The following is a 21,757-nucleotide window of genomic DNA, read 5'->3' on the forward strand; positions in this document are numbered from 1 at the left end:
CCTGCCTACCTCCAGGCCCTGCAGCCCTGCTGCAGCTCTCGGAGACCTTCACCTTGCCCTTGTGCGTCAGCTGGGGAGGGCAGGATGAACTACGGTTGGAGGCGTTCCTTTCCACAGCTGGTGCCTCGAGGCATGGAGGCTGAGAAAAGCCAGAAGCATCACCCTGTCGTGCAAAGATGCCAGATTTCCAGTCAGATGGACTAGGGTTTGAATCAAAGCTCTGCTACTTAGTAGCTGCGTGAGCATCCCAGATACAGAAACTGTCAGTCTCTGTTTCCTTACATGTAACATGAGGAGTCGTAATAGTTTGCCCATAGGTTTGTAGTGGGGAGTAGGGAACGTGTATGTCAAAGACCCAGAACTTTCCAAGGCACCTTGTAAGGCTGCCCCTTACTCAGTGTACAGGCAGGTGGCGTGGAGACTTACCTTGACCATCTTTTTTTTTTTTTTTTTTTTTTTTGCGGTACGCGGGTCTCTCACGGTTGTGGCCTCTCCCGTTGCGGAGCACAGGCTCCGGACGCGCAGGCTCAGCGGCCATGGCTCACGGGCCCAGCCGCTCCGTGGCATGTGGGATCCTCCTGGACCGGGGCACGAACCCGTGTCCCCTGCATCGGCAGGCGGACTCTCCACCACTGCGCCACCAGGGAAGCCCCGACCATCTTTTGAATTTGCTCGGATCAGGCTCACGGTGTCTGCATGTGTGAGGTTAAGTGGGGCTGGACCATTGAGGGAAGTGTTCTATTTCCAGGGTCAAGGAGGATTTTGAAGGCAGCGGGATCTAGAGCATCTGTTGAGTGGAGGGGAGAATGCTAACCGCTGAGTCACCAGGGGTGTCGATGTTTAGAGGAAAGAAGGAATATCCGAGTTTCTGTGGCAGGGAAAGAGGAAAAAGGAAAACAGAGGCTCTTGCTCGGGTGCTAGTGAGAGCTACTGGCTTGTGCCTATTCAGAACCTTCCCACAGATTGTCCAAAGCTTCTAAGGAAACCGCCAGCTGACTTTGAAATCTCAAAACAGTCTCATCATGCCGTGTTGAATCATGAACTCTGTTTAGGGTGGGGATGTGGCAGTGTCATGCTGGGAAGGGGGCGTGCGCTCCTCCGAGGGGCCTAAAGGGGATCAGAACCCTGGCTGGGCCACCCCTCCTCCTGCTGTCCTTAAGATGCTCTGGCTATGTGGTCTGCCTGCCTTGCCTGCCTGGTGCTTCCTTAGGAGTTAACAGATTGTGTGTGTGTGTGTGTGTGTGCAGGTGTACATGCGTGAATTTGCCTTTCCTATGATCCGGGTCTCTACTTAGAAAATGGGAGGTCAGGGGATTCACAGTGGGATCCATTTATAAAAAGCTAGGTCTGGGGCTTCCCTGGTGGCGCAGTGGTGGAGAGTCCGCCTGCCGATGCAGGGGACACGGGTTTGCGCCCCGGTCCGGGAAGATTCCACATGTCGCGGAGCGACTGGGCCCGTGAGCCATGGCCTCTGAGCCTGCGCGTCCGGAGCCTGTGCTCCACAACGGGAGAGGCCACAGCAGTGAGAGACCCCCGTACCACAAAAGAAAAAAAAAAAAAAAAGCTAGGTCTGGGCAGCCAGGCCCTGCAGACCTGCCCCTCTCTGGGGTCTCAGTTTCTCTCCGTAGCTCTAACCCGACCAGCTCATACTCATCTGGAAGGTCGCATCACGCCTGTCCCCTCCTTGGGGAGGTTTCCTGGACACAGTGGACTGTGTCTCTCAGTCCTTACTCTGCTTTTTGTTTTCCTTCTTAGATTTGATCAGAGTGGTAACCAGCTTGTTATTTATTTGGGTCCTCTCTGGAGAATGTAAGCCAGGTGAGGGCAGGGCCTTTGCCAGTCTGTTGGCCTCTGTCTTCCTGCTGCTAGAACACCTGGGATCCAAGGCCACACGTGCACGGGTGTACCTGTTGAGTCAATGAGGGAACCTGCACGGCGTGGACGTTAATGACTTCCTCTACCTGCCTCCCAGGGTTTGCGTAAGGGTCAGAGGACCGTGGCTGTGAAAGTAATTTGAAAAAGTTCAGAGAAATATGCCAAGTGTGAACCATTAACATCTGTCTCCTGCAGGAGGTAGACCACATTCCTTTGCTAAAATCTCTCAGCGGCCTTGAGGTGAGCCTGGCAGACCCTAGACACTTTCCAAGAACCTCACTCCCACCCCCACTGGGGTCCCTGAAGCGAGACCTCAGATCACAGAACAGTCCAGCTCAGCTTTACTCGTGTTCGCCCAGCGCCTGCTGCGTGGTGAAAGGTGCAGGAGCTCCCCGGGGCATAATTCCGCCTCTGTCCTCGGAAAACTCACAAGCAAGTGGGTGAGGCCAACCTGCAAACCAATAAATCCTCATGCAGGGACACGTGCCACAGCACAGGCAAGTTGAGGTACCCGTGTTGACCGGGGGAAGCAGTGATTAACCTCAAGCAGATGGGGAGATGATGGCAGGATCCCTTGGAAGACGAGGCCCCGCCCTCTGGGAACTTACACCTTGAGCCCGTGTGTCTGGACTCTGACCTTTCCCTGCCCCATCTCCACCCAGTTTTTAGACAGTTTTTCCTGATCAGTCCCAACACGAACTTTTAATCCCACAGATATACAGTGATTCTGCTTAGCCTTTGTGATATCGTAGATGTTTTACCCCCCAAGGATGCCTGCAGGGAATGCGTGCTCTTACCGCTCGCCTTTCTGTCCTCCCAGCCCGTTGGGAGGACCCCCGTCCTGCATGCCCTGATGACGTGGCAAGTCTTCCCTTCTGTTGACAGTCACCAAATATGCAGCCCTGGGACACACACAGGCCAGAGCTCAGTGCACCAGGGGGGCCTTCCTGGGGGCTTGGTGGCTGGTCTCTAGGTTTAAGGGTGCTCCTGGCTCCTTCTCCTCCTCTCCTGTGAGGCCATTTGGGCAGCCTCACCCATCATCACCCTGCCGGCTCCCCAGCATCCTTCTGTGTGGCCCTGACATGTCAGAATGCTCTCACTTCTGCCAAATCAATGTGGCCCCCACCCCGGCATGGCACGCAGGGTTGGGACTCCGCCGTCTCCTCTTAGCTGTCATCTTCCACGTGCCATCCCTCATCTGACCATTTCGGCATCACTGGCAGCCCGAGCCCACCCAACTGGGCACTGCTTGGCCCAGGACAGATGCCAGGCTGGGCCACGTGCTTCCTGTGTGCAGCTCTGGTCTCCAGACTGTCAGCCTCCTGCGGGTGAGGACTGCTTCCCATTCTTCTCTGCTTCTCCCTCCGCCTGAAGCAGCGGTCCTTGCGCACTTGTTAGTTGATTGGCCTATTGTTTCCTTCTCAGTCCAACTAGGGAAAGCAGGAATTTCTCCTTTTATAAGTCTTCTCATCGAATACAGGGCACTGAGTAGGGACTTAAAACATGTTTGTTGAATGAATTGAGTTAGAGAATGTTTTTGTTTCTTTTGGCACCATTTAGACAACATGGCACACTCAGGTCCTGGCATCCTGGAGCTTGACTTTGAGTGTCAAGTAGCTCCCAAGGCTTGAATCCATCACTGGCCTCTCAAAGTCACAATTTCTCAGGAGCTGAGCAGGGTACCAGCCAGGTGTCATTCTGTCACATGGTTGGTTTTCTCCTGGAGGAAGAGCCATCACATTTCAGCTCCATCATGGAACCAATTGTCATAAAGCAGTGCCTTCTAGATTCTGTCTTAGGTACTCTCGACAATGCTCTTTTGGGGGGCTCTTTTTTAGAGCCGCTTTGGGTTGGGTTGGATTAGCAGAGACATTTAGACACTCTGCTTTGCAAATTCCTGGAGAAATTACATCCCTGTCATATTTGAACACTCTGAAATAGGAAAGAATGACTTTATTGAGTGTCCCCTCCTCCCTCCTCCTAAATGTTTGAAGCTAACAAAATGTTTTCAAGCAATTTCTCGCCACTGGATTTGGTGAAACTCACTTCAAGTGTCTTTCCAGAGCCTTTCATAGAAAAGTAATTGTGTAATTAGCTATAAATTAGTAAAAATTATGCTAATTACTTCCAGGTGTGACATATTTTGTGCTTAAAAACAAGTAAGAGAAATAAAGGAGCTGTCACTGGGGTTCCCAAGTGAAGCTTGGCCCAGGCAGCTTGGCAGGCTGATGTGCACATTTACTTAATATTATTTTTTTAATTATGTAATTTCTGAATAAGTACAAACAGACCCGAGAACAAAAGTACAACAGACAAAACCCAAGGGTGGGTTCTTTTTGTGTGTGTGCTTAATTAAAAGGAGGCTCAGTAGAAGGCTTTTCAGGACTTTTCAAACTTCTAAGGGGAGACTGGAGGTGGTGGGATAGGGGGATGTCGGGGTCAAAGAGGTCGCTGGGGTTCCTGGGGTCTTGAAGCCAGAAGGGGTCTGATGGCCCCCTGGGGGTTTGCCCTCTTCACACCCCCTTCACCCTTTCAGTTCTGATTATCAAGGTGATGTGTACCATGGCCAAGACATGGCAGCTGTGATGTGCTAATGGCATTGCACGTCATTTGCATACGGCTCTTTTTTTAAAAAGATTGAGGTGACATTGATTTATCACGTTATGTAAGTTTCACGTGTACAACATTCTATTTTGACTTCTGAATGCACCACACTGTGCTCACCACCAAAACGTTTAGTTTCCAGCCCTTACCGTGCAGTTTCCCCCATTTTGCCCTCCCCAGCCCCCTTTCCCTCAAGTAACCACTGATCTGTTCTCTGTGTCTACGTTTTTGCATTTGTTTTGTTTGTTTGTTTATTTATTTAATATTCCACGTATGAGTAAAATCATACAGCATTTGTCTTTCTCTGTCCGACTTATTTCACTTAGCATAATACCCTCAAGATCTACCCATGTTGTTGCAGATGGCAAGCTTTCATCTTTTTTATGGCTGAGTAGTATTCCAGTGTGTGTGTGTGTGTGTGTGTGTGTGTGTGTGTGTGTGTACACCACATCTTCTTTATCCATTCATCTGTTGATAGGCACTTAGATCATCATTTCCATGTCTTGGCTATTGTAATTAATGCTGCAATGAATATAGGAGTGCATATATCTCATCAAATTAATGTTTTTATATTCTTTGGGTAAACACCCAGAAGTGGAATAGCTGGATCAGATGGCGGTTCTATTTTTACTTTGTTGAACCACCTCAGCACTGTCTTCCATAGTGGCTGCCGCACTTTACATTCCCACCAACAGTGTGCATTCAGCTCTTTATGTGGCACAATGCTTTACTGTATTGTTTTTTCTATCTTGTGAAGTATGTAGAACAGGTTTTCATAGCATACACAAAAGTCTGAAGGACCACATTCTCCTGGGATGAAGTCAAGGGAGAAAGGAGAAGGTGGGATCTCTTTCCTTCCTGTTTTTCTTCCATCCTTTTCCTCCTCCTCTTTCTTTTTAAATTCATTCCACTATGATTGGGACCGCTCTATGTGCACCCACTAGCAACGGTGGCAAGGTGTAAGCCAGTCAATCAGTCCATCTGGCAGTCAGACATGCTGGGTTCTGTGGTAGGTGCTGGGCATCCAGAGACCAATATCATGTCAAAGCTCACTGTTGGAGGAGACAGACATGAGGAAATACTTTGATGGAATATGGGCAGTCTCTGATTACGGTGACCCCAGGGCTTGGGATTTCTAAGGATAATGCCACTTTCAAACATTCCATCTCATTGTCTTTCCATGAGTACATGTGTGCTCATGATATGTTGTGTCCCCAGCTTTAATTTGAAGGACTTGGTCCCCAGGGCTGTCACAGAGGAACGTAGAAAGTGCTGTGGCTGGACGAGAATCATCCTCCAAGAGGACGGGCACTTCAGTTCGGTCTTCAAGGGTAAGCGGAAGTTTTCCAGGCAGAGAAGGAGGGAAAGGGAATTCTTTCTGTAGAGGTGATGGCTGAGAAGGACTTTGAAGGATGACTAAGAACTGGAAGAGGAGATGCTAGTTGGGGGGCTGGGGTGGGGCAGGAGGGACAAAAGCACAAAGACATCAGACAGTGTGATGTCTCTGGGCAAGTACAGGTGTTTTGGTGTCACTGGAGCATTAAGAGTGAGGAGAGCGGTAGAGAAAGGAGGCCGGGCTCAAGGAGAGCCTGGTTGGCTCTACCCTAGAGCGTGGACTTTGACATATAGGGAAGCCGCTGTAAGATAAAGTCCAGTGAGTGCATGGGGGTGTGTGTGTGTGTGTGTGTGACAGGGACAGAGGGAGATGAGCAGAGCCAAGGTCTTTCTGACCATAACGCTCATGTTCTCTGGCCTTCCCCAAGGAAAGCTGGTTCATATTTTCAAGAAGAGAAATTTAAAGACTGATGGGCCAGCTGGGCTTAGAGGCGAAGATCCCCCATCTCTCACTGGAGAGCAGGGACACCCCCTGGGAGAGACCTTGAAGGGATGTCCTGAGAGAGTGGCTTTCTGACCTGGTCTGCTGGTCACCCTGTGGTCTCCACTCACCATCACAGGCTGCAGACTGCCTCACACCTCCAGCCTCCAGCCCTACGCGTTTAAGTCAACAGATTCTCAAGGGGCAGCCGATCTGGGAGCTTACCAAGGACGCCCATTTAAGAGGAAAAGGAGGGCTTCCCTGGCGGCGCAGTGGTTGAGAGTCCGTCTGCCGATGCAGGGGACACGGGTTCGTGCCCCGGTCCAGGAAGATCCCACATGTCGCGGAGCGGCTGGGCCTGTGAGCCATGGCTGCTGAGCCTGCGCATCTAGAGCCTGTGCTCCGCAACGGGAGAGGCCACAACAGTGAGAGGCCCGTGTACCGCAAAAAAAAAAAAAAAAAAAAAAAAGAGGAAAAGGAATAAAAAGCACATGTGTTTTCTTCAACACTCTTGACGTTCTCACAACCTCCTTCTAAGTTTCTGTCTTTCTGATCTGCAGATTAAAAAAAAAACCTCACTGAAATATCTTTTTAAAACAGAAAGATATTTGGAATTATTATTGTTATTTTTTAACATCTTTATTGGAGTATAATTGCTTTACAATGGTGTGTTAGTTTCTGCTTTATAACAAAGTGAATCAGTTATACATATACATATGTTCCCATGTCACTTCCCTCTTGCATCTCCCTCCCACCCTCCCTATCCCACCCCTCTAGGTGGTCACAAAGCACTGAGCTGATCTCCCTGAGCTATGCGGCTGCTTCCCACTAGCTATCTATTTTACGTTTGGTAGTGTATATATGTCCATGCCACTCTCTCACTTTGTCATAGAAAGATAGAGAAATATTAAGGAAGTGTAGGAAAAACAAAGTAAAAAAACCCAAAACAAACAAACAAACAAACAAACACCCGAAACAACAATGACAGCAACAACCGCAAACAAAAAGGTGCAGGTCTGGAGGCAGGAAAGCCGGGTCACGTCCTGATTCTGACCCTCCTCATCTATCTCATGTGACTTGAGTCACTTTCCCATCCAGGCTTCAGATTCTGCATTTTTAAAACAAGAGGATTGAGCTAATTTATCTCAAAGTTCTTCCCAGCTCAGATCTGTAACCTCTGCATTTTTAAATTTTACTTTCAGTAGCAGCATGAGAAAACACCTTTATTTTTCCTTTTATTCTTAGCATACAGATGAAGATGGTAGTAGGGCTGAGTATTATGTGGGCTGGAGAGGGACTTTCTCACAGTTAGGCTGTGGGACATTTGAAAGTGTTAACCATCAAAAATACTTCCTTTCCTACATTTTCCATTTCCCCAGGGTCAGGGTATTTTTAATGAGGAACCCTAGGTTGTTGGATCAGGAGACATGTTTTGTTTGCTTCCTATAAAATGCAGCTTGTGTGTTGTCACTAGCCCTGACCTTGTGTAACCATGTTTATAGCATTAATGATGACAAGGATGCTGAGGATGATGGGAACTAGCATCTATTGAGTGCGTGCCTCTGTGGGTCAGACATTAGTCTAAGAGCTTTGTGTGTACTTCATCCTATGGGGTGGGTATCATTATTATGCCCATTTCACAGATGAGGGCATACACACCCAGGGAAGTTGTCACCAGGACTCCTTTTGTGCTGGGCTTGAGGAAGGCACATACATTCAGAATAGGATTCTTGTGGGTTCGATCCCTGCATTCCTGAGTCTCATGTCCCGGGCCAGCCACCTAGGGCTCTTGAGGATTCAATGAGACAATCTTTGTGACAAGTACTTTGCAGACTGTGATGTACCATACGCATGCAGACAGAAACCGACGAGAACCAGTGCCAGGGCACATGGGACTAATCTGGCCACAGTGGGCCAAGCCACCCCAGCAGGACGGCTGGAATCCCAGAGAAAGGCAGAGACACTGAGGCCAGGGTGGGGAGAGGATGTCTTGCGGGCGGAGCTGGGGCCTCTCTGCCTGAGGCTCCCTCCTCCTGTGGTGTGTGTGGCTGGCTCTCGGCCAGGCTCCAGGCAGCAAGGGTGGACCAGGCGCAATGCATACATCCGGCAGGAGGATGCTTCCTGGGGCAGGTGGCCTTCCTCCCAGGAGCTCCGTCTTGCCCTTTGATTCTTCCTGGCTTCTTTCCTTTTAGAACCAGGCATGGGGTCATTCTGCTTTCTCATTACCCAAGAGGTCAAGTCTAGCCACCTTGGCTGGCATGAAAGCCCTCCTCAGCTGGCCCTGCCCCAGGAATCTGGCCCCATTTCCTGCAGCTCACCCCCAGACACCTCCTTCTGCTCCAGTGCCCACTCTCCTTGGTGTTCCCAGTAGACTAGGCACAGCTGTCCCTTTGGTGTCTTGACTGACGCTGTCCCTTTCCTGAAATACTGGCTTCTCCCCACTCACCCCCAATGACAGCTGAAGTTCCACCTTTCAAGGCCTTTGCTTCAGGCCTTTCTGCCAAATGTGAGCTCTGAGAGCCCTTCATCTCCATCAGTCTAACTTGGCCATCTGGGTGTGGCTCTTCTGGAGGGCAAGGGACTGAAGGAGATTCAGCCCTTTTTCAGAAAAACACCCTTAAGCTTTGCATTTGAAATTTTGCTCATAGTGGGTTGACTGAGCTGCTTTTTGTAGGGAGAAAGAGGAACGGTGTGGACAACCTTGGCCTTCCTCCTAGATTTGTTTTGTGGGCAGGCTGGTTAAGTGTTCATCTGCCAGGATGCCCTGACTCTGGAGTTAGAAAGGGTTCTGTGCTTGCAGCCCTGGGGAGGGTTTGCAGTGGCACCAAAGCCCTGTTAACTCCAACTAGTGTCCCCAACTCCCTGGTCAGGGAGTCTGGCCTCAGCCAGATGAGAGATCTCTCCATACCTGCTATACAGGCCAACACCTCTTGTGATAACTCCCAGAAGAGAGAATTTGAAAGAAGTCAACTCATTCCAAAAATGCCTTTGTCAGTGTGTCTCTGTAGGGGTGGTCAAGACTGGCTGCATAGTGTGGGCGGCCCGGAGCCAAATGAAAACTGTGGCTCCTTATTCAACAATTATGAAGAATTTCAAGATGACAATGAGCAGAGCATCAGACCTACACGGGCCTTTCTGACTCCAGAGAGGTTGGGGGTTGTGCGGACATGCAAGTTGATGCCCATGAACCGGCTCTGCTGGCTTCTGTGCCTGGTGTGTTGGCTGGTGCTGCTGTCACAGGTGCAGGCGGTGGTGGTGGTGATGTGTGTTAATTTCTTCTTCTTTTTACTCAGCAATTTCCAAGTTAGGTAATAATATTAAGCATCTACCACATGACCAGCAGTATTTACAACACCATGAAGGTGGGGGATTCACAAAATCAGTAGAAGATACTGGCTCTCCCTTGAGAGATGTTTACAGTATTATCAAAGAGACAAGAGATATAAGCATTCCGTTCCCATTTATCTCCATCGGATGAAGAATCCAGGCTCAGAGAGGCTAATTGGCTTGCCAAAGTCACACAGCTACTCCAGGGCTCCAGTACTTTCTTTGTAGCCTCACCCACGAAACACTTAAAGAATTGGTCCACTTGGTGCAGAGTCCTAGGAGCCGTGTGAGGTCAGGGAAGCAGGGGCAACTGGTCAGGGTCATGGACTAGTCGGGGCCGACTTGGAGAGGAGGAAGGGTTTAGGTTGGGGGGAGGATGCAGTTGGGGGGGGGCGTTCTGCCATCAGGGAGGTGGGTCTGGCTCCATTGAAGGGGGCTGCGAGGTCAGGGGGCCCTCTTTGCTCACTCCTTTCCTTCCAAATGAGGTACCAGTTCTCTGGGGCCATCTCTCTCTTAATCCCAGTTCAGTGTGTTTCAAGCTGTTTGGACCACAACCCTCAGTAAGAAATTTTCAAGTGTGGCCCAGTACACACACATGTGTATGTGTGTGTGTGCATGTGCTTCTGTGTGTTTACTTACCTTTATGACTTCTGATGCAAGTGGATGTTTTCTATTATATTCTGTTATGTAATTAAAATCCAGATGATAGCACACCAAATTGAGGTGCTGCCCCAATTGGACTTTGGCTCCACGCTGCCATAATTACTAGATGGAGAATTCTTTTGCCCTCAAAGCCCGCACAGAAGGAAGGGCTATGTCTTCAGCTCTGAGAGCCTGTGGAACTCTCTCTCCCTCTCTCTCTCTCTCTCTCTCTCTCTCTCTCTCTCTCTCGATGCCTAAAGCTCATCCTGCTGGCATTCTGACCTTCCACCGCCCACCCACTGCCAGGATCTCAGACCCTCCTACCATGGGTTTAATTACATTTTTATGCAATTGCATTTTCTCTTCCCAGTATGAGGATGTACATCTTCCTCACGAGAAAACACCGTCCTAGAGGACGAGCAACACATAGCAGGTGGTAAAGACTCCTGAGCCCATTTCCCCAGCTCCTCTGAAGCCCAGCCCTGTGCCTTTCCTATAGCAGGCGTTCAGCAAGTGTTAAGAGGTTGAGAAATTGGTTGAGTATCTCAGAAAGATTTGGAAATTTTCTAAGGAGTTGAACGTGACATCAGCACTACTGGTTTAAAAGGCCTCTTGGCGGGGCAGGCATTTGATGGTTCCCCATGCAGGTTCTTGGAACGCCCCACCTTTTCAGCTGTTCTCCCTCTTCTCATGTTTTTCCTCTGACTCAGCTTTGCTTTCCAGCCTCAGGTACTTCTGGGGCTCATACCCCATTGCTTTTGACTGAGAGAAGCTGAATGGGATGGTGGCAAGTTTGATGAGACCCACACACTCTGGCTGGCCTGTTCCCTGAGCCAGACGGCAGAAACCCGCCAACAGTACCCGCTCACGTTACCCGCAGTGTGGGGAGAACACGGGCCTCAGTGTCAGGAAACTTCACTTCAGGAGTCCCCTTGCCTAGGTGAGTGACATTGGGGCCATGGCTTAGCTCCATGGTACTTCATTTCTCTTGCCTTGACATCCTCTTGCTTGTTGAGATGACCTCATTACCTAACACGTGGCAACGTTACCTGTTTGGCAGTTGAACGATACCCACCTGCATTTGTAACCTTTGTCTGCATAGCGGCTTCCCCTGCTCATCTTTGAACTGTGTGAATTGTTTTATGACCGACCCAATTGACTGGGGAGCTGAGTTATCCAAGGGTTATCCACCATTACTCAGCTCATAAGCAGTGGAGTTAGAATTCAAACTCAGATTTTCTCTTTCCAAAGTCTATATTCTTATCCTCACTATTTAATGTAATTATATCAGCCCATTAAGTTAATGCTTATTTCCTCCGGCCCAGCGGCGCCCTTAAAAGAGTGAACTTCTGTTGATGGAGGGAGGGTTGACTCGTGGTGGGGACAGGGAAGCAGTGGTCAGAGGAGGGAGAGAAAAGGAAGGCAGAGGGTGTGAGTGAAGAACCAAGTTTAGGAATCACAGGAAGCTCACGGTGGAAGGCTTCCTGGGTCGTTTCACTGCTGTTTCAGCTCCCTGGGTCCCAGGGCAGCAGCCATCAGATACGCCATCAGTGATTTTAATCAACAAACCAATGAACTGACTTTTACTTGGGGATTTTGAGGCTGACGCAGAAGACTCATTGCTGGCAAGCACTTTGCACTGAGGTCATTTTCCATGGCAGCACAGCCCCAGGCCACCAGCCCTTGCGTTTGGAATCAGAGGGGTGGGTGATGTTCTTTGCAGAGTCCGTGAGCCCCTGGTGGTTTTCATCTCATTGTCACATCAATGCAGAAGGGGAGTGGGTGGGGTCAGTGTTGGGATGGGGCCATCTTCTCTGATGACTCAGCCTCCTCCATGGGCCGTATCAGTCAATGACTTCTTTTCCTTTTTTCAGTTTCCAACCTGGTCTTTAAAACGTGATATGACATTCTTTGCTCTAATGAATAAGCCTTTGCGGTGGGGCGGGGGGTTGTTTTTAACCCTGCTCGCATTTTATAGATGAGGAGACTTGCGCTCAAAGAGAGACTGGGACACCCCACCCCCCCACCTCTTCTCTACAATGTCCTGAAGCCAGATTTGGATCTAAGTGTGCTGATTTCAGAGTCCACCATCATCGACTTTTCCTCAGGTGCCTCAGCTCTTAGAGAAAGGACCAGGTAAGGGAGAAATGTGAGTTACGGAGGCAGTCACAGGCTCCTACAGAGGACCTCAAATCCTGAGACCCTTGGCTCCTGGAAGGCAGGTCTATGTTGAAGCTTTTGGTTTCCTGTTCTCAGTACTTCCTCTGGAGGATTTCTCTCCAACAGGTGTAACTCAGTCACCTGCATAAGTGTTATTCAAAACTCTAAGACTTGGGGCTTCCCTGGTGGCGCAGTGGCTGCAAGTCCGCCTGCGGGTGCAGGGGACGCAGGTTTGTGCCCCGGTCCGGGAAGATCCCACATGCCGCGGAGCGGCTGGGCCCGTGAGCCATGGCCGCTGAGCCTGCATGTCCGGAGCCTGTGCTCCACAACAGGAGAGGCCACGGCAGTGAGAGGCCCACGTACCGCAAAAACAAAACAAAACAAAACAAAAAACAACTCTAAGACAGGGTCTGTAAAAGCAAACCAAATAATTCAGAGGTCTCCCTTTCCCCACCCCCTCTTTACCAGTAGCTACTGTTAATAGTTCTGTGTATGTGTCTTCCAGACGTTTTAAGCATGGATATGCTTATATGTATGCGTGTGTTATATATAAAATGCTTTTAATCATAAGCAGGATCATACTATACATATAATTCTGCAACTTGCTTTTACACTGAAGAACGTTTTATGGACATGCCTTCATGTTAGTATCCATGGTCCTGCCTCATTCTTTTTTTTTTTGTTGCGGCACGCGGGCCTCTCACTGTTGTGGCCTCTCTCGTTGCGGAGCACAGGCTCCGGATGCGCAGGCTCAGCGGCCATGGCTCACGGGCCCAGCCGCTCCGCGGCATGTGGGATCTTCCCGGACCGGGGCATGAACCCGTGTCCCCTGCATCGGCTGGCAGACTCTTAACCACTGCGCCACCAGGGAAGCCCTGCCTCATTCTTTTTAATGCATGCTTGGTATTAATATTTCATTTTATGGATGAACCAGTTTATTTAACCTATTACCAATGGGTGGACACTTAGGTTGATTCCAGCTTTTTTCTATTACAAACAGTGCTTTTGTGAGCATCCTTGTGTCGGTGGAGAAATTCATATAAATGAAATTTCTGGCCTGCAGGCTTCACGCATTTACAATTTTGATCGATATTGCCACATTGCTCTCTGAAGTGGTTGTCCCATTCACAACATCAATCTAAACATTGCTTTCTTTTTTTTTTTTTTCGTGTGTTCAGTAAATACTGTGGAAATTGGTCCTGACGGTTTAGTCAATTATTATTGTGATTCAACTCTCCTCTCTGCTACTCAGGGGTGAGTCCATCCCATTCTGGGGTGTTTGATTGGAATTCCGTTTCTGCTTTCACTGGCTGGGGGATTGTGGGAAGTTTGCTTGACATGAGCTGAGCCATGATTTCCTCTTGGAGATAACATGACCTCTCTTGAAGAATGGAGTTAGGGACATCATAAGTATTTTTTTTTAATTTAAAGTCTTTATTGAATTTGTTACAATATTGTTTCATTTTTTATGGTTTCTGGCCGCGAGGCATGTGACATCTTAACTCCCCAACCAGGGATGGAACCCACACTCTCTGCCCTGAAAGACAAGGTCTTAACCACTGTACCGCCAGGGAAGTCCCGACATCATGAGGATTTGTTGAGCTTCTTGTCCGAGGTCTGGCACAGAAGAGGTGTTCAAAGCATGCTGTCACTGTCCCCCACAAGCGTGGTCAACACCTGCCATCCCGCCCTAATGAGAGAGGTGGAGTGATTTGCCAAAGGACTCGGGGGGAAACCGAGGCACGGTTGTTAATTGTCTCTCTGTAGTGGCAGCATTAACACGCTTACCTGGAAGACTGCAAGTCTCTGCAGGACAGGGCCTTTGTTTTTTACTCCTTTGTACTCTCACAAGCCCTGAGCCCAGAGGAGTTAGACATTTGGGGTGGTGGTGAGCGACAGTTGTGACCGGGGACGATGTGTACCAGGAGGGGACCCTGTGGAGGCAGAATCCTTTTTAGAATCCACATCCATTAGGAGACCCAAATGATGCTTCTCACTTTTTCCTATTTAGTGAATTTCAGAAAGGAGCATCTGTGGGAATTGGAGGAAGGGAAAAAAAAAAACAAACCAAAAACCAGTCTGGGCCCAGAAAGCCCTTTTAGACATTGTTTTGGGGACATGATTGTGAAGCTGGGAGGAAGGGATCTGGATGCTGTTTGGGAAGATGTGTCGGTAATTTGCATTCAGGAGGGGATGCTGTGGCCCCCAAGTGGCCTCCCTGGATGTGCAGTGGGCGGAGCCCTCCTCCCGTTGGGCTGGTACGGGGAGGGCCACTGCTTTGCTCTTCCTGTGACTTTTGGACTTTCCTCTCTCTATTTTTGGAAAGGGCCTTGTGCTTAATTCCCTCCCCATTACCGCCTGTCCACTCCAAAGGCATCTGGTGTCAAGAACTCTATCTGAAAAGCTTGATCTGTGAAGTGGAGGGCTGTCAATCATGCCCCAGAACTGGCTGGCCCCGGTGGGGGAGGGGAGAGAGCAGGGCCGTGCCCTGGGGTGTGGAGTCACGTGGGCTGGGGGCCAGGTGACTGGAGTTGTGATCTCACTGCATCACATCTCTCCACGCCTCAGGCTTCCCTCCTGTTAAATGCGGTTAAAGTTGCCCTTGCCTCATCGTGAGGGAGTGACAAGGGCAGCTCAGATGTTTGACACCAGAGCAAGAGAAATCACAGGGAGGAAATTCCTCTGTCAGTAATTCAGGAAAGTGGGGTTGCATTCATGTTGCTCCTGGGTCCTCGGGGATTGCGAAGACGTGCCAAACTTATAATCTTCCATGCAGAGGTTGGAGCCTCCTGCCTGCCTGTGCCTAGTTTAATCACAGAGGGCTGAGTCCTAATTCCTGCCTTGCCTCTACTAGCTGTATGGTCTTGAGCAACTTACTTCAATTCTTTGGGCCAGATTTCCTCGTATATAAAATGGACATAACATTAGCACCCCCTTAGGTTGTGAGAGGATTCGCTATTATTATCTTTGGCTGCACGTGAAAATTCCATTTCAGGGAGATAGATACTTCTTGGCCTTCAGTCAAGTAGGCTATAGATTAGTATGCTACAGACCATGCTATATGCTATAGTATATTATGCTATATATGCTACAAACAATAAACTACGCAAATGTATGCTATGCATTGTGGAAACCCCTCTGTGGGCAGTGGGGAAGCTTCAGGAAAGGAAAGGTTTTTTTGGATGGCAGGAGGGTTTTCCAGACTATATTCCATCTGTTCCAGTCCATTGCGTTCCATCCTACGGCGTCAACACCATTCAATGCACTTTTACTCAGCACTTAGTGTGCCGAGTGAGGAAATCCAGTGACTTTCTCTGATTCAGCCTGGATCTGAGGGCAAGAGATAGTGACAGAAAGGGCAAATCAGAATCAAAGTCCTGCTGAAGAGCTTCTAAAGAAAAGAGTAATAAACTCTGAGCTCTGGCTTCTAACCCAGCCCATGTCTGGGCATGGCCCACATGCCTGGGTCCAGAGTTGAAAGAGAAGCCTGGTCTCTTAGCAACATGTTTATGTTGGTTTGGCTTTGAGATGAAAGTGAGGACATGATTTCCACTCCTGGGCAGCTGGGCCCGGAACATTGGAGAGAGATGAGGTTAATTGTTCCCTTTTTAAAATTGGCTAGGGTTCTTTTATTCCTACCTCAACTCTATTAAAAAAAAGATATAGGATTATGTATGTGTTACACACACACACACATTCACACCACACACACACACACACACACACACACCGATCCAGAGAAGAACAAATTAGCAAATTTCCTCACCAGGTCCTATCTATAGGTCTGTTGTGAAGCAGTGAAGACCCCTGTGGCTTGAATGACCGTGTCAGCACTACCAAGTGTTGATTGAGTTTTGGTCCCAGTAGTAAAAAGCATGTGTGAAATTCAAATACAGAATTTCAAACCCTTGAGTGCTTCCTGAGAGTCTCAATGGCTTTAATAACGGAAGGGCATCTCTTTGATGGCAAGTGGTTATCCTTCACAGTGCAAGCCCAAATTGGATCATAATTAATGAATTTGATATATGTTCCTCCTTGCCATGTATAGGAGCTGGCATTTTGTTCCTATTTACCTCCATCTCCATCACTTTATATTCCCCTCTACGAGGGGGGATGTTGCCACATTCAAATGAAAGCTTATATATTGGTAAGTTCTTCTCTAGCTTAGCGACCAGTTTGGAACAGTTTATTTCTCTCTTCTTCCTTCTCTTCCTCCCTTCCTCCTTCCTCCCTTCTAGTACCATTTGCAAATTTGGAAATATATGATGGTGTCCTAGAGCTGCTTAATATTGCTTAAATGCAAGAGTCCCTGGTATGAGGTGGAGAGGAGACTTGCCTTGTCCAAGTGTGTTCTCACCATTCTTTATTCTTGTTCTCTCCTTCTGTAGCATCTTTCTTCTCTGTTTTCTTCTTTTCTCAAAGGGTACCATAGGGGTTCTGGTAGCTGAACTGATGCCTAAAAAGGGCATTATGAATATAGACTTAGTCTTTCCTGTGCTGAGAAGCTGGGAGAGCCACTGTAGAACTTGATTCCTGTCTCTCCTTCATTTAGCAAATGTTTACTGAGTGCTCACCATGGCTGGTCACTACCCTCAACACCAGGACTAGGAAGACCAATAAGATATAGTCTTGGCCCTTTAGGAGTCTTTGCACCTAGCCTCATTTATCATTCTGTATCCTTACCCCATCCTTCGCCAGTGGGGTCCGCTTTCTCTCCTCCACACCTCACATTGACTTTGAGGCATCCCAAATGATTTGCTCATTTGCGGGATGGGCACACGTGCTCCTCTCAGCCTCCTTTGGATATGGCCAAAGTCACAAATCTGTGCCAGGGAGAGTAGGCTTCTCCCTAGACAGATGCCTCTGGACCAAATGTTTGTGTCCCCTCAAAATTCATATGTTGAAATCTTAACCCCCGGGATGATGGGATTAGGAGGTGGGGCCTTTGGGAGGTGATTAGGACATGAGGGCAGAACCCTCCTGATTAAGATTAGTGCCCTTATAAAAGAGATCCCTTCTGGGGACTGGTTTGCTATACTATGTATCCTAGGAGCTTTTTCTCTTCGGGAACTTGAGTTAGAATGAAAAAAAATCTCAAAATCTACACTTAAAAAAACAACAACACATCTTTTGGGAACTAAATAAATTTGAGGTTTATCTTTTATTTTTCCAAGTTTCCATATGAAACTAAGATGACATATAGTAAGAATTTTTGCCTCATCCCATGAGAGCCTAAAAGAGAGCATTAAATACTGTTGACAGACTGATTCTAGGGCTGGGGCAGGGAAACTACAAGATAAGCCTGCAGCACCTTGTAGCAGAAGTAAGGAAATGCTCAAAAAATAAAAAGATGAGACTGAGGAGCCATGACGATCGTATGCTATGTGGACATTAATGGAAAAACTGATGAATAATATCTGGGCTTCGTTAATAGTAATGTACCAACATTGGTTTCTTCATTTTGACAAATGTAGCATGGTAAGGTGGGATGTTAACAGTAGGGGAAACTGGGTACAGACACTATCTGTACTATCTTTCAACTTTTCTGTAAATCTAAAATTATTCAAAAATAAAATGTTTGGGGGCTTCCCTGGTGGCGCAGTGGTTGAGAATCTGCCTGCCGATGCAGGGGACACGGGTTCGAGAACTGGTCTGGGAAGATCCCACATGCCGCGGAGCAACTAGGCCCGTGAGCCACAACTACTGAGCCTGCATGTCTGGAGCTTGTGCTCCGCAACGAGAGAGGCCGCGACAGTGAGAGGCCCGCGCACTGCGATGAAGAGTGGCCCCCGCTCGCCGCAGCTAGAGAAAGCCCTCGCACAGAAACGAAGACCCAACACAGCCAAACAAAAAAACAGTTTATTTCCAAAAAAAAAAAAAAAAAAAAGAAGAGACCCCTTCTGCCATGTGAGGATATAGTGAGATGACAGTGGTCTATGAACTAGGAAGCGGGCCCTCACCAGACACCGAATCTACCAGCACCTTGACCTTGAACTTCCCAGACTCCAAGACGGTGAGAAGTTTGTGTTACAGAGTACCACCCAGTCTGTGGTACTCTGTCATAGCTGCCTGAAAGGACTAAGCCACACAAGTACGGAGAAGATAAAGGGCAGAGATGGCTCCTGCGGGTACCAAGTCAACAGTGGCCGTGCAGGAGTACTGACTTCCTGCCCGGGTGCTGGGGGGCAGGGAGGAGTCAAGGCTGCCACGCTGCCCCACTGCAGGGCCACGATTCACATCACTGTCTGTGCAGAAGGCACCCTTGCTTTAGGAAGGACATGGATGGGTGGGTTTCCTCCACCCATGGGAGGTCTGAAAGCCAGCACCACCCAGCTGTTCAGGCAGGTTAAATTAAGCTCAGAGGGGCTGGGCGTTCGCCAGGGTAACTGACCAGAGCAAGGGTTTCTAACTCAGATCACGGAACAGGTAGTAGTTATGGAGATGCTCTCAGTCCCAGAGGGCTTGGGTGTCTGCAGGTGGCCTGGCCATGCGAGTTTGGTGCCTGTGACCGAGTGAGGCCAAACCAGCAGGAGGAGGTCCTGGGCCTTACCTGTGGGAGCTGAAGCCAGACATCTCCTTATCCGGGATCGCTTGGGGCAGGGGCTGAAACTGTGAGGCACGCCTGGAACGTCAGCCTAGAGCTCTTTTCACAGAGGCAAAGGTGAGGCCGTGGGTGTGTAGTTGGTCGGGCCAGGGAACTCAGTGGCGGTTTGGCTCAGAGAGGCTGGTCAGTCTTCACCGTGCCCATTTCCTATGATTCCCAAATGACCAACACTCAGGTGTCTCCTGGGCCAACTGGGGGGGTGGTCCCTCCGCTACTAATCCCTTCCGGGCATCACTGATGTAGGTGATCAGGGATGAGGAAGGTGAACTCATGGTCACCTCTGGCCCCAGGCCACCCCTGTGGCGGGATGCAGGGGGGCTGCGCTCTCGCTGGGCTGCAGGCACTGCTCACCTCCCAGCTCTCGGGGTGTGTGACAGGCCGGCAGGCAGGGCTGCGGTAGCCTGTCTGGCGGCTGTGACAGGCCAGGTACCTGCCTGCCAGCCTCCTCCCGCGCCCGATGGGCTGCCTGTTAATTGGGGAGGCGTGAGGGAAGCCAGGCTGAGAGGCCCTGGCTGGGCTCTGAGCTCACACCCTTCATCAGAGTCAGGTTGTGGCCGGCCGCCTGTCACCTCCTCCGACAGGCAGGGGCCTGGTTGTGGGCTTCATGTTTGGACTTTTTATTTCAAAAATTTTCCCCCAAGAAAGGAAGAGTGGAAGAAGGCAGCCCGTAATTGGGCTTGGGAAAGTGATACTTGTCAGAGGAGGCGGGGTGGAGGCCTGGGGGAGAAGCAGCCGTTAGCACAAGTGTGTTCCACGTAGCGAGGAAAGGGGCTTTAGTCCTTTCCCAGGACCCTCCCTGGGCAGGGGGACAGCTCCCGGGGATGGAGTGTGTGGGTGCAGCCTGGGGGCTCTGGCTCTGCCTAGGATGGGGGGCAATCAGACCCCGGCAGAGGCTACCCTCTGGTCCAGATGGTAGACTCTAGAAAAAGCAGGAGGGGTGAGCAAAAGCAAGCATGTACTAAGGTCTGGGATAGAATGTGTCTTTCCCACTTACTCCCCGCCCCCGCCATATGAGTGTCAGAATCATAGTATGGCAGGGTCTAAGGGGTCCCAAGTTCACCCACCACAGCTCTCCAGGGCAACTGGACCAGAGGAGAAAGGGACTTGCTGAGGGTCACACCTCTAGTTAGAAGCAGGACCTCAGATCTTAATCTCAGGCTCAGAATGATGGCGGGGATGCTGACGGTGCTTTTTGACTTCTTTCTTTCCCAGCCAATACTGTTTCCAGCCCACAGATGTGACTAAAATCACATCCTTGGAGATTTATTCATTTAGACTCAAGCTTAGCTCACAATTATACAGCAGATTCTCCAGGGAGGGCTTATATATTAAGCTCCGTCAGTAATTTCTCCCTTAGCAAGAATGATAAGGGTGATAAAGATACTGGATACCGGGGGGCTAGTGTGTGTGTGTGTGTGTGTGTGTGTGTGTGTGTGTGTGTGTGCAGCTTGGAGGAGGAAAAGACTGATGAGAGGAAGAAGAGGGGGCACAAGGGGAGCCAAGCGGCCCCTCCACCTAATTTTATCTCCCGTGGGCAGGTGAGGCGTCCACTGCCGGCCACGTCCCCACCAAGGCAGCCCAGCCCTCCCGGCAGCTGCTGTCTTCTGGAGTCTGTGTGACAGAATGGGACCCGTGGGGAAAGCAGCCGCGGCAGCACCCAGCCCGTTTTGTACTCCGGCAGCTAATTAAAGCCAGAAAGGTAATTTATTGCTGAGGGAGAATGTGTGGGAGGTTTGGCTTAGTTGAAATGGCCCCCAAAGAGTTATGGAAAGCTAAAGTGGGTTTTCAGAAGCAAAAGTTAATTGCTCTTCACTTAGCATTTCAGTGTCATGTGGCTCTGAGTTACACACATGCTGAATGGAAGCTGTTACCTACACAGGGGGCCTGGGGGGAGGACACTGGGGGCAGGGATATCAGGTGGCTGGAGGTCCCCTGGCCGTGGAGCAAGGAGGCCACCCCTCTCCCCACCAGGGCTAATGCTTCACCTGCTCTGGAATCTCAGCCCCAGGTTGGGGCACGATGAGTAGACGGGAGAACGGCACTCCCTGAGCCTCAGAAGATGGGGTCAGGGGGTGGGGTCCCCGTTCTGTCCCGACAGCTCTGCGACTTGGCCGAGTGCCTTCCCCGTCTCTGAGTCTCAGTCTGTTCCCTCTGTTTAGCCGTCACCAGCGTACATGTTTACCTTTGGCATTCGGTCATTTCTTTGATTTCTTCCCTGGCTCTCATGGTGGAGGCCATTCCTGCCATGTGACCCATTTGGCATAGGGGAAGACTGAGGGATAGACAGTCCCAACAGAGGATAATGGAGGATGTGGGAGGGACTTGCCTTTTGTCTGAAAACTGATAGATTTGCCACCTAGAAATCAAAGCTTCTGGAGCCCTGAAATGTCTCCTGGACCTATGGGTGATGGCATTTGGGGGAGAGGGTTAAAAAGCATGAACCTGGGTCACTTCAGTCAGAAGGGGTGAAAAATTCTTTCGGTGAGAAAGGGGCCAGACAGCAATGTTGCAAAGCTGCCTTGCAGAGAGAGTGTTTGTATCTCAAGGCTGTTATTATCCGATCTGCAGGTATAACTGTGGATTAGATGATAAATATTTTAAATGACTTCTATTGCTTCTGTTTCAGAAGATGAGTTGAGAGGCCCCCACGTGATTTTCTTAGCTCCATTTTGGAGGGGAGGGTATCGGGCAGTGGTGGGGAAGGAGGGGTCCCACACTTAGGTTTTCAG

At 49.6% G+C, this 21,757-nt stretch overlaps 1 protein-coding gene across 1 annotated transcript in view; it reads left to right on the forward strand.

The window, feature by feature from the left end:
• Positions 1 to 20,663: 20,663 nt before the first annotated feature.
• LOC307068629 (large ribosomal subunit protein eL27-like) overlaps positions 20,664 to 21,757 on the forward strand; it is a 69,513-nt gene continuing 68,419 nt past the window's right edge. Inside the window, exon 1 of the mRNA XM_079726604.1 lies at positions 20,664 to 20,727. The gene's annotated coding sequence lies outside the window, so the exon portion shown is untranslated. The remainder of the gene's footprint in view (positions 20,728 to 21,757) is intronic.

This window comes from Hyperoodon ampullatus (genome assembly GCF_949752795.1).
Source record: "Hyperoodon ampullatus genome assembly, chromosome: 20".
NCBI lineage: Eukaryota > Metazoa > Chordata > Mammalia > Artiodactyla > Ziphiidae > Hyperoodon > Hyperoodon ampullatus.